The sequence below is a fragment of the Manis javanica genome, chromosome 8, assembly GCF_040802235.1.
Source record: "Manis javanica isolate MJ-LG chromosome 8, MJ_LKY, whole genome shotgun sequence".
Taxonomy (NCBI): domain Eukaryota; kingdom Metazoa; phylum Chordata; class Mammalia; order Pholidota; family Manidae; genus Manis; species Manis javanica.
Genome location: NC_133163.1, coordinates 69,362,879 through 69,378,812, shown reverse-complemented (window position 1 = coordinate 69,378,812; position 15,934 = coordinate 69,362,879). Strand labels below are relative to the sequence as shown.

The 15,934-nt window shown below is 35.5% G+C and overlaps 1 long non-coding RNA gene across 1 annotated transcript in view; it reads right to left on the bottom strand.

Moving 5' to 3' along the window:
• Positions 1-14,920, bottom strand: part of LOC140843274 (uncharacterized) — a 175,934-nt gene extending 161,014 nt beyond the window's left edge. The window contains exon 1 of the long non-coding RNA XR_012120889.1: positions 14,836-14,920. This is a non-coding gene — a long non-coding RNA (uncharacterized lncRNA). The remainder of the gene's footprint in view (positions 1-14,835) is intronic.
• Positions 14,921-15,934: the final 1,014 nt, after the last annotated feature.

Below are 15,934 nucleotides of genomic sequence, written 5' to 3'. Positions count from 1 at the left end.
CCCGACTTTGCTTCAGGAGCTCAGCAGCTCCAGAGAGTAGAGTTCTGGGCACTAGAGGGCACCATATACAACTATGAAACACCAAAGGAACCTGGTTCAGAGTAAAATTATTAATACCACTCCTGAGAAAGATGACATCAACCTCATGAATCATCCTGAAAAAGAGTTCAAAATAAAAATCATTAACATACTCATGGAGGTACAGAAAGATATTCAAGAACTCAGGAATGAGTTCCAGGAGGAGATCCAATTGTTGAAGAGCACAATGGAGGGTATTAAAAGCAGATTAGATATGGTGGAGAAGACGATAAATGAAATAAAAATTAGAGAAGAGGAATACAAAGAAGCTGAGGCACAGAGAGAAAAAAGGATCTCTAAGAATGAAAGAATGCTGAGAGAACTGTGTGACCAATCCAAACGGAACAATATTCACATTATAGGGGTACCAGAAGAAGAGAGAGAAAAAGGGATAGAAAGTGTCTTTGAGGAGGTAGTTGCTGAAAACTTCCCCAATCTGGGGAAGGAGATAGTCTCTCAGGCCATGGAGATCCACAGATCTCCCAGGACAAGGGACCCATGGAAGACAACACCAAGACATAGTAATTAAAATGGCAAAGATCAAGGATAAGGACAAACTAGTAAGAGCATCCAGAGAGAGAAATAAGATCACATACAAAGGAAAGCCCATCAGGCTAACATCAGACTTCTCAGCAGAAACCTTACAGGCCAGAAGGGAGTGACATGATGTATTTAATGCCATGAAACAGAAGTACCTGGAACCAAGATTACATTACTTTGTCTGGCAAAATTATCATTTAAATTTGAAGGAGGGATTAAACAATTTCCAGATAAGCAAAAGCTGAGAGAATTCACCTCCCACAGTCTATTTTGGAGGGACTGCTATAGATGGAAGTGTTCCTAAGGTTTAATAGCTGTCACCAGAGGTAATAAAACGACCATAAAGAAAGTGAAACAGCTAATACTAAGCAAATGCAAAATTAAATTAACTATCCCCAAAGTCAATCAAGGGATAGACAAAGAGTACAGAATATGATATCTAATATATAAAGAATGGAGGAGGAAGAAAAAGGACCTTTAGATTGTGTTTGTAATAGCATATTAAGTGAGTTAACTCAGACTCTAAGATAATAAGAAAGTTAATCTTGAACCTTTAGGACCCATGAATCTAAAGCCTGCAATGGCAATAAATATACACCTATCGATAATCACCCTAAATGTAAATGGACTGAATGCACCAATCAAAAGACATACAGTCACTGAATGGATAAAAAAGCAAGACCCATCTATATGCTGCCTATAAAAGACCCACTTGAAACCCAAAATATACACAGACTAAAAGTGAAGGGATGGAAAAAGATATTTCATGCAACTAATAGGGAGAAAAAGGCAGGAGCTGCAGTACTTATATCAGACAAAATAGACCTCAAAACAAAGAAAGTCACAAGAGATAAAGAAGGACATTATATAATGATAAAGGGGTCAATCAAACAAGAAGATATAACCATTATACATATCCATGCGCCCAACACAGGAGCACTTACATATGTGAAACAAATACTAACAGAATTAAAGGGGAATAGAATGCAATGCATTCATTTTAGGAGACTTCAACACTCCACTCACTCCAAAGGACAGATCAACCAGACAGAAAATAAGTAAGGAGACAGAGGCACAGAACAACACATGAGAACACATGGACTCAATAGACATCTACAGAACTCTACACCCAAAAACAGCAGAATACACATTCTTCTAAAGTGCACATGGAACATTTTCAAGAATAGATCAGATACTAGGCCATAAAAAGAGCATCAGTAAATTCAAAAAGATTGAAATTGTACCAACCAGTTTCTCAGATCACGAAGGTATGAAACTAGAAATAAATTACACATAAGAAAATGAAAAATCCCACAAATACATGGACATTTCACAACATGCTCCTAAATAACCAATGTTCCAATGATAAAATAAAAACAGAGATCAAGCAATATATGGAGACAAATAACAACAATAATTCAACACCACAAAATCTGTGGAACGCAGCCAAAGCTGTGCTGACAGGAAAGTATATTGCAAAACAGGCCTACCTCGGGAAATAAGAACAAGCCCATATGAGCAGTCTAAACTAACAATTAATGAAACTAGAAAAAGAAGAACAAAGGAGGCCCAAAGTCAGTAGAAAGAAGGACATAATAAAGGTTAGAGCAGAAATAAATAAAATTGAGAAGAATAAAACAATAAAAAAATAAATGAAAGCAAGAGCTGGTTCTTCAAGAAAATAAACAAAATAGATAAACCCTTAGCCAGACTTATCAAGAAAAAAAGAGAGTCTACACACATAAACAGAATCAGAAATGAAAAAGGAAAAATCACTATGGACACCACAGAAATACAAAGAATTATTAGAGAATACTATAAAACATTATATGCTAACAAACTGGATAACCTAGAAGAAATGGATGACTTTCTAGAAAAATACAACCTTCCAAGGCTAACCCAGATAGGAACAGAAAATATGCACAGCCCAATTACCAGCAATGAAATTAAAAACTTGTAATCAAAAACCTACTTAAGAACAAAACTCCTGGACCAGATGGCTTCACCACTGAATTTTATCAACCATTTAGTGAAGACCTAATACCTATCCTCCTTTAAGTTTTCCAAAGAGTAGAAGAGGGAATACTTCCAAACTCTTTCTATGAGGCCAGCATCACTCTAATAGCAAAATCCAACAAAGACAACACAAAAAAAGAAAATCACAGATCAATATCCCTCATGAACATAGATGCAAAAATACTCAACAAAATTTTACCAAACCAAATTCAAAAATACATCAAAAAGATCAGCCATCATGATCAAGTTGGATTTATGCCAGGGATGCAAGGATGGAACAACATTCGAAAATCCATCAACATCATCCACCACATCAACAAAAAGGACAAAAACTACATGATTGTCTCCATAGACGCTGAAAAAGCATTCGACAAAATTCAACATCCATTCATGATAAAAACTCTCAACAAAATGAGTATAGTGGGCAAGAACCTCAACAGAATCAATGCCATGTATGACAAACCCACAGCCAATATTATACTTAACAGCGAGACGCTGAAAGCTTTTCCTTTAAGATTGGGAGCAAGACAAGGATGTCCACTCTCCCCACTTTTAATCAACATAGTTCTGGAGGTCCTAGCCATGCCATTCAGACAACACAAAGAAATAAAAGGCATCTAGATTGGTAACGAAGAAGTCAAACTGTCCACATTTGCAGATGACATGATATTGTACATAAAAAACCCTAAAGAATCCACTCCAAAACTACTAGATCTAATATCCGAATTCAGCAAAGTTACAGGATACAATGTTAATATGCAGAAATCTGTGGCATTCCTATGCATTAACAATGAACTACCAGAAAGAGAAATCAGGAAAACAATTCCATTCACAGTTGCATCAAAAAGAATAAAATACCTAGGAATAAACCTAACCAATGAAGTTAAAGACGTATACTCTGAAAACTTCAAGATACTCATAAGAGAAATTAAAGATGATACCAATAAATGGAAACACATCCCATGCTCATGGATAGGAAGAATTAATGTTGTCAAAATGGCCATGCTGCCTAAAGCAATCTACAGATTCAATGCAATTCCTATCAAAATAACAACAGCATTCTTCAATGAACTAGAGAAATTCATATGAAAACACAAAAGACCCCGAATAGCCAAAGCAATCCTGACAAAGAATAAAAGGGGGGGGGATTATGCTCCCCAACTTCAAGCTCTATTATAAAGCCACAGTAATCAAGACAATTTGGTACTGGCACCAGAACAGACCCATAGACCAATGGCACAGACCAGAGAGCCCTGATATAAACCCAAGCATATATGGTTAATTAATATATGATAAAGAGCCATGGACATACAATGGGGAAATGACAGCCTCTTCAACAGCTGGTGTTGGCAAAACTGGACAGCTACATGTAAGAGAATGAAACTGGATTATTGTTTAACCCCATACACAAAAGTAAACTCAAAATGGATCAAAGACCTGAATGTAAGTCATGAAACCATAAAACTTTTAAAAGACAACATAGGCAAAAATCTCCTGAAAATAAGCATGAGCAACTTCTTCCTGAATGCATCTCCTCGAGCAAGGGAAACAAAAGCAAAAATGAACTCATGGGACTACATTAAACTAAAAATTTTCTGTACAGCAAAGGATACCATCAACAGAACAAAAAGACATCCTACAGTATGGGAGAATATATTTGTAAATGATATATCTGACAAGGGGTTAACATCCAAAATATATGAAGAACTTACACACCTCAACACACAAAAAGCAAATAACCCAATTAAAAAATGGGCAGAGGATATGAACAGACAGTTCTCCAAAGAAGAAATTCAGATGGCCAACAGACACATGAAAAGATGCTCCACATTGCAAGTCATCAGAGAAATGCAAATTAAAACCACAATGAGATATTACCTCACACCAGTAAGGATTGCCACCATCCAAAAGACGAACAACAACAAATGTTGGCGAAGTTGTAGAGAAGGAGAACCCTCCTACACTGCTGGTGGAAATGTAAGCTAGTTCAACCATTGTGGAAAGCAATATGGAGATTCCTCAAAAAACTTACAATAGAAATACCATTTGATCCGGGAATCCCACTCCTTGGAATTTACGCAAAGAATACAACTTCTCAGATTCAAAAGACATATGCACCCCTATGTTTATTGCAGCACTTTTTACAATAGTCAAGATATGGAAACAACCTAAGTGTCCATCAGTAGATGAATGGATAAAGAAGATGTGGTATATATTCACAATGGAATACTATTCAACCATAAGAAAGAAACAAATCCTACCATTTGCAACAACATGGATGTAGCTGGAGGACATTGTGCTCAGTCAAATAAGCCAGGCAGAGAAAGACAAGTACCAAATGATTTCCCTCATTTGTGGAGTATAACAACGAAGCAAAACTGAAGGAACAAAACAGCAGCAGACTCAGAGACTCCAAGAAGGGACTAGTGGTTACCAAAGGGGAGGTGCGTGGGAGGGCAGGTGGGGAGGGAGGGAGAAGGAGATTGAAGGGTATTATGTTTAGTACACATGGTGTGGGGGATCACAGGGAGAACTGTGTAGCACAGAGAAGGCAAATAGTGGATTTGTGGCATCTCACTGCACTGATGGACAGTAACTGCATTGGGGTATGGGTGAGGACTTGATGATATGGGTGAATGTAGTAACCACATTGTTTTTTCATGTGAAACCTTCATAAGAGTGTATAGCAGTAATACTTTAATAAGAAATTTAAAAATAAAAACACGAGATCACTTACAAGGACTGGAAAGAAAGAGAAATCATATTGTTTTAGAATTTTTCCAGAGCAGTATTTAAGGCTAGAGGACAGGAATCAATGTCTATACATTCTGAGGATGAGACTATAATTCAAAAAGGTAATACACAGTCAAGTGTTATAATTATAAAACCAAGAGAAAAACCTCAAACACATAAGAACTTCAGGAATATGGCCTTTCCTAAAACAAAAATAAACAAGTAACAACAGCCAAGAAAATATTTGCTGAAATCTAATCAAACAAAAAAGAACCAATATAAAGAATATGGGAATGAAGAAACTATGGCTAAAGGATTGCAAACAAAAATCAGGTGGGGGCTTGATTTATATCTATGCTCAAATAAAGTAAAATCAGTGGTGATAATTATGGTTTCACAAACCAAAGCCAAACAGTAGTGAAACTCCCCAAGAAGACCACAGGACTTAAGAATTTCAGAGGAACTTCTTGTTTGCACCTTCTCTAAGCTAATGCTAGCCTAGGTACAGAGGCTCAAGAAATCATAGGGGCATTTTAGGACATCTAGTCACAGCACCATGTAGTTAACATGTTAAGCTCAAGTTACCATGGTCTGTGCCTCTCCAGGGTACATTAATTAAGTCCCAGACAGTGTTGAACCCATGGGAAGAACTAAATGTTACTCCAATGGCAATAACACTAGTGCACCACTGTGGGCTGAATGAATTAAGCAGTTTTAACATTCAAGCTCTAGAACTATTTGTTGAGAGTGCAGTGATAAAGTAGGAGGTACTGATAACATCTTGCCTCTTCTCCCTACCTCATTCCCAGGTAAGACACAATAATGATTGAATGTCTGCTAACCTCATGGTTCATTGTGGCCAAAAATAAATGAGAGGGATTTTACTATTCTTGAACAGTTGTGAAATCTCAGTAATTCCTAATTTGCTGGATAAAGCCACAGAGTGGAATCAAATACACAAAATAAAAGAGTAAAGCTGTATTTAGAGTTGGCTATCAATTTCTGAAGAGGAATAAAAGGAATATGCATGTTTTATATCCAGAAAATATCTTTAAAAAACTGCATAATAAACTGGTAACAAAATTACTTCCAAAATTAGATTTGTGGATTAAAAAAAGGAATGAGAAGATTGTTTTCATTATATACATATTTGTTTTTAAATAATTTATCATGTGCATATATTAACTGTGCATATATTATTCAAAGAAATCAACCACTTTTAAATAACCTGAACAAGCAACAGCATGCTCCTTTATGTAAAAAACTTAATAAAAAACTGTTATAGACCACAGAAGACTAAGAAGACATGACAACTAAATGCAGCATGGTATTTTGGACTGAATCCTGAAATAGAAAAGAAAGACATTAATAGATAATCTAGTAAAATCCTTGTAAGTCTGAAGTACAGTTTAAATAATAAAGGAATTACAATGTACTATTTCTACCTGACTGCTGAGTTGATCTATATCTGATTGCAGATATCACTGATTTTGATAGAATGAACAAAAAATAAAGACCTCAGAAGAAATGACCTCAAAGATAAAGATCTGAGCTCATCCAATTTTGGCTCCAATAAGCAGAGTTTGAAAGTCATCACTCCAATCCTTCCAAAATGAAAAAACTGAACTGAAAATCAACTTTTCTCCCATAAGAAAATCAAGGTTACAGGGCAAACTACCACTTTGAAGTCTGGAAAAACAGGTGAATACAGAGAATCAAAGCCAAGACAATCATGAACTGCAGCAGAAGCTATTAGAGCCATAAACTTGTAGGAACACTTAAATGGTATTTTTGACAAATCTTTGGAAGTGTAGATTAGCTTGAGAGTAAGAAATTCCCATGGCCTGGTCATAGGAGGACCCTCATACTTTAATGGGTTTTACCTCCAGAAATCCCACCAGAATATCACAGTAAAGAGCTAAGAGAAACTCATCTGTTTATAACAAAAAAAAAAAAAAAAAAGGAAAAAAAATAACCATTTGCACCCAGCATGTCCTCCATAACAAAGACCTACTCTACCAGGGAAAAGACTTTATAAGAGCCTCATCTTCCTGGAAAAAAAAGCAAAATGTAGCCCCCTTGTCTCACCTAGGAGGAGAAAAAAAGGCTAAGAAACACTTTTGAAAGTCACAGCCCAGGGACTCAGACACACTAAAGGACTGAGATTTAGTCAAAACATTATATATACAACAAAATCTTTCTAACACACCAATAAATCTTCAATATAACAACAGTGGATTACAACTTTAAAAGTTGCAAAAAAAGAACCTATTTCGGAAGAGGTTCTTAGAGAAATCTAAAGACAACAGAGGAAGAAAAAAGGACATTAAGGAAATCCGACTATACTAGCACCTATAGCTAAACATTAAATAGCCTAGTTCCCAGTTAGACTGACATAATATCTCACAGTAAAGGCCTACTTACTTACCTCAGCTACTATCACTTCATATATCATATCCTGCTTTTCAACAAAAAATTACAGTGCATTCTAAATAGTACAGTTGAACAACATAGGTATGAACTCTGTGGGTCCATTTATATGCACACTTTTTAAATAAATAAACAGTAGCTGTAACTGGATATAAAGCAGCATATAGGAAAAACTTACCTAGTGACCCAGCCAGTACAAGGAATCAAACCAGAAATCTTGGCATTATTAGCACCACACTCTAACCAAGCTAACTGGCCAATATCCTGGTGAGAGAGAAAAGCTGGATTCTGAGAGGAGCTGTGGAGTAAACGTCTGGATGAGGAAACTCAGAGGAAGGAAGTGGAAAACTTTTGCCCTTTCAAAGTGCTCCCCTCCCAGCTGGGCCTTGATCCACCTGCAGGCAGATGTCAATCTGGCAGGGATCAGAAGAGCAGCTAATTCACCTGCTGATTGCTCTCTTTTCTCTGTTGGGCTCTACAACCCTCCCATTTCTTTTTTATTTTTCTACTCTTTGTTGCATCTGAAGTTAATTGACCCATTTTATATACAGTAGCCTATTGTAGTTAAGTTTGGGGGGAGTCAAAAGTTACATGCAGATTTTCAACTGTGCAGGAGTCAGTGCCCCTAACCCCCACATTGTTCAAGGTCAGCTATATAATGGATATTCTGACAGAGAAGAGAAAATGAAATCATAAAGTGCTCAATTAAAATGAGAGGCAGAAGTAGAGTAGGAGATTAAAATAAAAAGTGCAACAAATATAAAACAGAAACATAGTAGATATTAATCCAACTATATTAGTAATCACTAAATGTGAATGGTTTAAATATACCAGTTGAAAGAGAGACATTCAGACTGGATTAAAATAAACAAGACTCAAGTATACATTGCTTACAAAAAACACACTGTAAATATAAAGGCACAGATGCATTAAAAATAAAGAGAAGGAGAACAATACACCATGCTAACATAAATCAAAAGAAAGCTGAAGTAGCTATATTAATTTTAGGCAGACTTCAGAACAAGGAAAATTATTAGGATAAAAAGTGGCATTACAGGATGATAAAGGGGTCAGTTCTCCAAAAAGTAATTATAATCTTTAACATATATGCACCAAAGAAGAGAACATCAAAGTGCATAAGGCAACACTGGTAGAAATGCAAGGAGAAATAGACTAATTCATTATTAGAGTTGGAGACTTCCAAAGTCACCAAAAGACTTCAATTACTCTTTCAGTAATTAACAGATCCAACAGGCAGAAAATCAATAATTACATAGTAGTAAACTAAACAGCACCATTAATCAACTGAATCTAGTCGATGTTTTTAGAATACTATAACTGAAAATAGCAGAATGTACATTCTTCTCAAGCTCACTTGGATTCAACAAGATAGGCCAATACACCATTTTCATGGCTGTAAAACATACTTTAATAAATGTAAATGAATATAAATCATGCATATTAAACCACAGTAGAACTAAGCTATAAATCAGTAACTGAGAGATAACTAGAAAATCCCAAAATATTTGGGAAATGAACAGTATGCTTTTGAATAACACAGGGTCAAAGAAACTTCAAGATAATTTTTAAAATATTGTTAAGTAAATGAAAATGAAATATAAGTTATGAAAATTTGTGGGATGTAGCAAAAAGTATTTAAAAGGACTTGATAGCAGTGAATGTATATACTAGAAAAGTAAAAGATCTCAAATCAATAACAAAGGCTTCCACCTTAGGAAACTAGGGATAAGAGAGCAATTTAAGCAAGGAGAAGGAAAGAAATAATAAAAATTAGAACAGAAATAAATTAAATTTAAAGGAGGATATCAACAGAGAACAATTAATGAAAAAAACAAAACAAAAACTGGTACTTGATTCATAAAATTGAATTCTATATTCATAGAAGAAATCATATCAGTTCTCTACAATCTCTTCCAGAAAAAAGAATCAAAAGGAATTTTCTTCTCTCATTCTTAGGTCAGCATTACCCTAATACCTAATCCAAAAAAAGATATTACAAAGAAGGTGTTCCTTGGTAGGATGAAATCCATTTCCTCTACCTAGACACCTGACACCCCTGTAACCTAGCAAACCACTGCAGCACAGATCTGCTGATCCACCCTGGAAGAAGTAACTGGAAGAAAAACACCAAAGTAAGAAAATCAAGGTGAAGAACATATTGTGTATTACTCTATAAAGTACGTGGGCAGTAATGAGAGACTAAGGGTGATGCATATAAAAGGGAATGCTCCCTCATCTCCTATTTTCTCTCTCTCTCTCTCTCTCTCTCACTCACACACACACAGAATACACACTGCTTGACACTTTTAAGAGCCTGAAGGAGTCTTAAAAATGATATTGTACTATACCATATCTTCTTGCATTCTAACTGGCTGGCCAGCTCCTTGAACTCACACCTGAGTCCTATAGACAAAGGGCTCAACATATTCCTTTGGGCTTTTCCAATAACCGAAAGCGATCATTTATATAAGGGCTTCCTCCATAACTTCAATTCCAACCAAGGCTGGGAACTCTGTCTGACCTTGACCTCATTTATTCCCGTAAAGCCGAAGAAGGATGTCAGAAAGCCAGGTCAATCTGTCTCTTCTGCTTCCAGAGGACTTCAGCACATGAACATACCTGGGTTTTTCTTGTTAGTAAAATTAAGAAGTAACCTTTCCCTCATAGGATTGTGCAACTTAAATGAGATTAACACATGTAAAAGGCATGGCCCCAGAATCTTCTATGTCACTTCCTGCTTCTTTCATTCAGAGACTGACTCATGCTTCTGTAGACCTTAGTCTAGTTGTATGAATAAACCTTTTTGGTTTTTTTGTTTGTTTGTTTCCAACTTGCTCTCCTTTAGTTTCTCTTCTTTGAATCCCTCCTTGATCAAAACTAAATTTTTATTTCTATTTAAGTCTCTAACTTCGTGTGCTTAATCAGTGAATAACATCTGTTGAAGGCTCACTGCATTGAGGGCTTTGGGATAATTTTTAAATACCATTAAGAGCTACAGAATATTTTTGTTATTGTCCTTTTTCCTTTATGTTTGTTGTCTCACAGACTAATATTTTTTCAAATGTATATAAAATGAAATCAGTTTCTTTACAACATGACAATAACAGAACAGTTAGAAAGGCCAGTACTGAGAATCCTTGATCTGACTTCTTGTATTTTAAGCTAACATTTAGTGTGAAATACATGCCAAGCACTTTTCTAAGAGTTTTATGAAATTATATTAACATATAATAATTATCACAATAACATAAATATTTGCTATTATAATCACCATCAGTATCATTTTCCCAATCATGAAAATGAAAATTTTAAAGTAATGCAGTGTCCCTAAGAAGACACAAAATTAGTAGAACTGGCATTCAAATGTACATATATCTGAAACCAAAGCTCACCACACTATACAGCCTCAATGATGAAGTCATAAAGCTAAATCTAATACTGTCTGCTCTTTCCATGAAACTTTTCTCAAAGTGTACAACAAACAGCTCTGAGGATTCCAGAATCAATCTAAAAAGTAATGTCTCCCATATTCCCGAGTGGCTGCTTTCACAATCTATGGCTAATGGTGCCCATTACAGCAGCAGAGACAGAGAGCCAGCAGTAAATCTTTCCCTTTTACAGTTGTCTCTGGTTTAGGAAGATTTACTTTTATAACAGCTGTAGAACTTCTACCTTATCAACCTCTACTCCTTTAATACCTTTCTCCCAAACCTTTTTTACAGCCTCTCACAGTGATAACAGGTCCTAAGAGTCAGAGCTGAAAGTACTTTCTTTGTAACTCTCAATGTGTTTGATTTTGACAAATTCCTTGTATTGTCTTAGTTCAATTTTGGAATATCCTTGATTTTACTGTAAAAAGTTTTTGCAGTGTGAATTCTGGTATTTGAAATTAAAGTTATTTTTAAGTTTTTTTTTGTCTATAAATCTCTAATTCCCTATTGGTTGCCTTGTTTCCATCAATGCAAATCCACTTGCTTATAGAGTCTTAATTCACACATCATATGTTATCCAAATCTCCTGAATTTATGATGGATCATATTCTTTTCCCTCACATAAGTTTTATCTCATAAGTTTTATCTCATTGAGAGATATGACTTTAAAAACACCCTGCAGGAAAAAAAAAAGGAGACTCCCCAAAATGGAGAAAGGAGTTAAGGGTTTCAATTTCTCACCCCTCTGAGCAGAGCTCTCTGCAGCATAGAAGACAGAGGAAGTAGAAGCCAACCAGAAGAGAGGTTGCAGTTTGTACTGTGTATTGAAGTTATGCATTGTAGAGGTTTGGGACAGGCCCTGCTGGCCTAGTGTCCTGAAAAGATAGTTCATCCTTCTCAACAGACCAGTTGGGTACAGATCTTACTACTGATATTAGCCAGTATAAAAGGGACAGAAGAGCCTAATCATGTTCAAAGTAAGCAAGGGTTTAGCATACCAACCACAACCAGATACTTAGGTATTGAGCTCCACAGTAAAAATAAACCACCAAGTCTTTCCTACTACCAAATGTAGCTTGAAAACCACCACCCACATACATTTTAAACCACAGCAGTAGTAATAAATGCAAAAGGCTACATTATAATCAAATTTCTTTATATCTATGGCCTATAGTCTTTAAATACTTTGTTGTGCTGCATATACTACTCTAGTACTTTAAATACTTGGAATATTTTAGTACTAAAGAATAAATTTCTCATTACAAAGTACTACTTTTTTGAGAAGAGAATAGTCCCAAGGAAGAAGATCATCCCAATAATTCCTTAGCAAGACTTCAGGCACTAAAACTGTGTGGTTGATTGTTTGCTAGTATGTATTTATTTTTTACTCTCTATTAATGAACAGGATAAAAAAATTCCATTTATTTTATTAATAATATGGAAGAAGAGGTTACAATGGCCCAATAGAATGTACTAGGGGATTCTAAACAATCTCTAATGATGATATTATGCATTGCAATTTTATTATGACCTGGATAATATAACACTGTAACCAAAAAATTTTTAAATATTAGAAATGAAAAACAAATATAGATTAAAATGCAATAAATGTAATACTAAATAATATCATCCCTTCAGCTCGATTTAATAAAATACTCAGTTTAGGAATAGGCTTTGTTTGCTCAATACAAGTTTGAAAGGTATTAGCATTTTGAATTTAATGATTATGTGTTACTCTGTTTCTCAAATTTCCCAATTATAAAAGTAAATGTGAATGCTTACTTAGCCTGATACTTAAATTAGTGGATTAGTTAATGTTTATAAATCACTTTGAAGAACTAATTTGTTTAGTGCTTCAGTTTATAATTGTATATGAGCCTGGTGGTCAGTGTCCAGTAAGAAATCCTTCACTTTCTCAATTCTATGAATTACAGAGAAGAGAAAAACTTAAAGACATCATGTTTCAAGAAAAATTATGTAGGTGATGACATTTACTGTCAGCAGCCTTCTCAAAAAATATTCATGTTGCTCAGAGTTTACTTAGAATCAAACCATACACATTACCTCTGAAGGTACTATCCATCTTATCAGATGTCCTTCTATACCTCATCTATGCCACCCCCACACTGCTCCCATTGCATAACATTCTCCTCACACCATCCACTTTCTTTGCTTAGTAAACTCTGGTACATCTATTACAATCCCATCTAAACTTTTCCTCTTCTATGTGTTCTCAGCATCCTTGGAAGAATTGAGCATCTCCTTCTCTACACTACCTTAATATTTTGTACATAAGTATTCTACTTTGATAATATTTATCAATTCAATCTACCTTATTATAAAATCTATTACAGTATAACATGCATTTGGATGCTGTGAGGGCAAGATATGTACCAAAAAAATTCAGGTTTCTATAACCAAGCCATGCTAAGCACTTCACAGTTATTACCTCATTTAATCCTCACAAAAAAAACGGTATTAGTGATATGAACTGTAGTTTAAAGATGAGGAAACACTGCCAGTTAGCTTAAGTAAATTGTCTAATTTTAAACAGTATAAAACAAGGCTGATAAGTATATCTTTTTTTTTTCTTTTTTTTCCCCCCACACAAGAGATTTTATTATTTGAAAGAGAAAATGGCTTCCCCCAGAGAGAGGGAACAGCAGCTCGTGGGTGAGGAAGCACATTTTTAAGGAGTAAGGATAGGGTGTGTTCTGCGTTGGTGATTAGATCTTAAGGGGTGGGTGACCATCTGGTGGGTGGTGATTGGATCTTAAGGGTGGGGGGTCTTAGCATGCCAGAATTTGCCTTCATTCCCATCTTTTTCTTTTCTTAACTGGGCCTCTGGGGAACTGGACATAGAATCTCATTCTCTAGCTACTTCCTGCTGGAAGTGGGTGCAGATTCTGGGGTCAGCAAGGCCATTGCTGTAGAGTTGGGGAAGGGCGGGCATCCTGAGATGATTCAAGATGTCATCTAGCTGGTTTCATTATTCTTCATGAGAAGGCCTTGATAGCCCTGGAGGAATAACAAATCGAAGGCCGGTGTTGGGCAAGAAGACGAGCAACCGGGGAGACGGGCAGTGAGCCCGTGGAGGAGGATCGGGCAATGAGGGTTACCAGTGCAGCTTGGATTCCCAGAGGAAGAGCAAAGTCAATGGGAGAACCTTATCCGAAGTCACAGCATCAATGAAAGGGTATCTTGCCGCAACCCTCCTTACCCCAGAACCACTCAGAAGACACGGGCCCACGCAAGAGATTTTACTAACTGAAAAAGAAAGTAGCAGCCCCAAGAGAGAGAGAGAGCAGCCTGATAAATATATCTTATTGCAGAGCCTGCACTATTTGCCCAACAGTGTGCTTGAAGCATTTAAAACTGGCTCTTGCCATCTTTGAGAAAAAAGGAAAACAAGAGGAAAAAACAATCCTCTTCTGTAAGATTTACTCACCTTCACCATGCTCATATTTCAATACTACCAATTTCAAAATACCAGCAGGGTGTCAATGCACATGGTTTTCAACAGAGATGCTCACAATTGGCTATTGTAGGCCAGTACAAACTGGCATCAGCATACAACTATCCTTACCTCTTTGTTCTTTGCTTCTTATTCATATTTGTACTCTGCCTCCTCCTCAAGACTTGTACTGTGACTGGATTCAAATAGGTGCTCAAAAAAATCCTGTGAAGAAATTAATAAATCCATGTTCACTTATAAATTAACTAGAATGTGGTTAATATACACACATCTTAGTTAAATAATTTCCTGGTTTTTGACATTTTTAGACTCTGAAAAGGGGTTGCTGAGAGTTAATCATTTAGTGTGATAAACATATAGCATTTTAAAATAAAATAGAGCAGTATATATTCTAAATGTTTATTTTTAAAAATTGAAGACTTTTTCCCTTAGGTTCTGTGCATTCTGGCAAAACTAAGTGGAGACTTTCATAATTAATCAGATAGTTCAATAAATGCTCATTTAAAATATCCATATATTAGTCTAAACTTCCCTGTTCTCCCTCATCTTTCTTTATATTATGGAAATTTTGCCAATATATCCAAATACAGTAAATCCATCAAGTCTCTATACTACTTTCATCATAAGTAAAATGCTCTCTATAATGCCTGAATCATTTAAGTAAATCTAAATGTCTATAAAGAGTGAGGGGGTCATACAGACTATGCCCCCACTCCTAGGAACTAACAAATTTTTAACATCAATGTAATTCCTATACTTGTAAAAACATCTGAAATTATATAAAATTCTATTTAAACTTGTGAACCTTCATTATTACTTAATATTTTCCTTCTAGGGATTTCAATATTTAGTTTATCCAAAACTAAGCCAAAAATACTTTTCATTAAACTAAAAATGTCAACATATTTTTCCACTTCTCCACTCTCCTATATAAAATTCATTCTAACTTATGAATGTGTAGAAATATGTATTTCCTTTTGAAAAATTGGGTGATGAGTTTTGAGACATATTTGAAATGGAAAATGTTCAAGAAAGTGCTCTAAATGTAGAAGTTTTCAGTGTTAAATATAACACTTTTGTGAAGTTAAAATTATTACCCTCTTTTAATGCCTTCGTCTTTAGTTCTTTATTTTCTGTTTCTGTTAATTCTGTCATTTTAAACTGCTATTTGATTCTTTAAGACATTCCTCAATTAGTATAAGACCCTGAA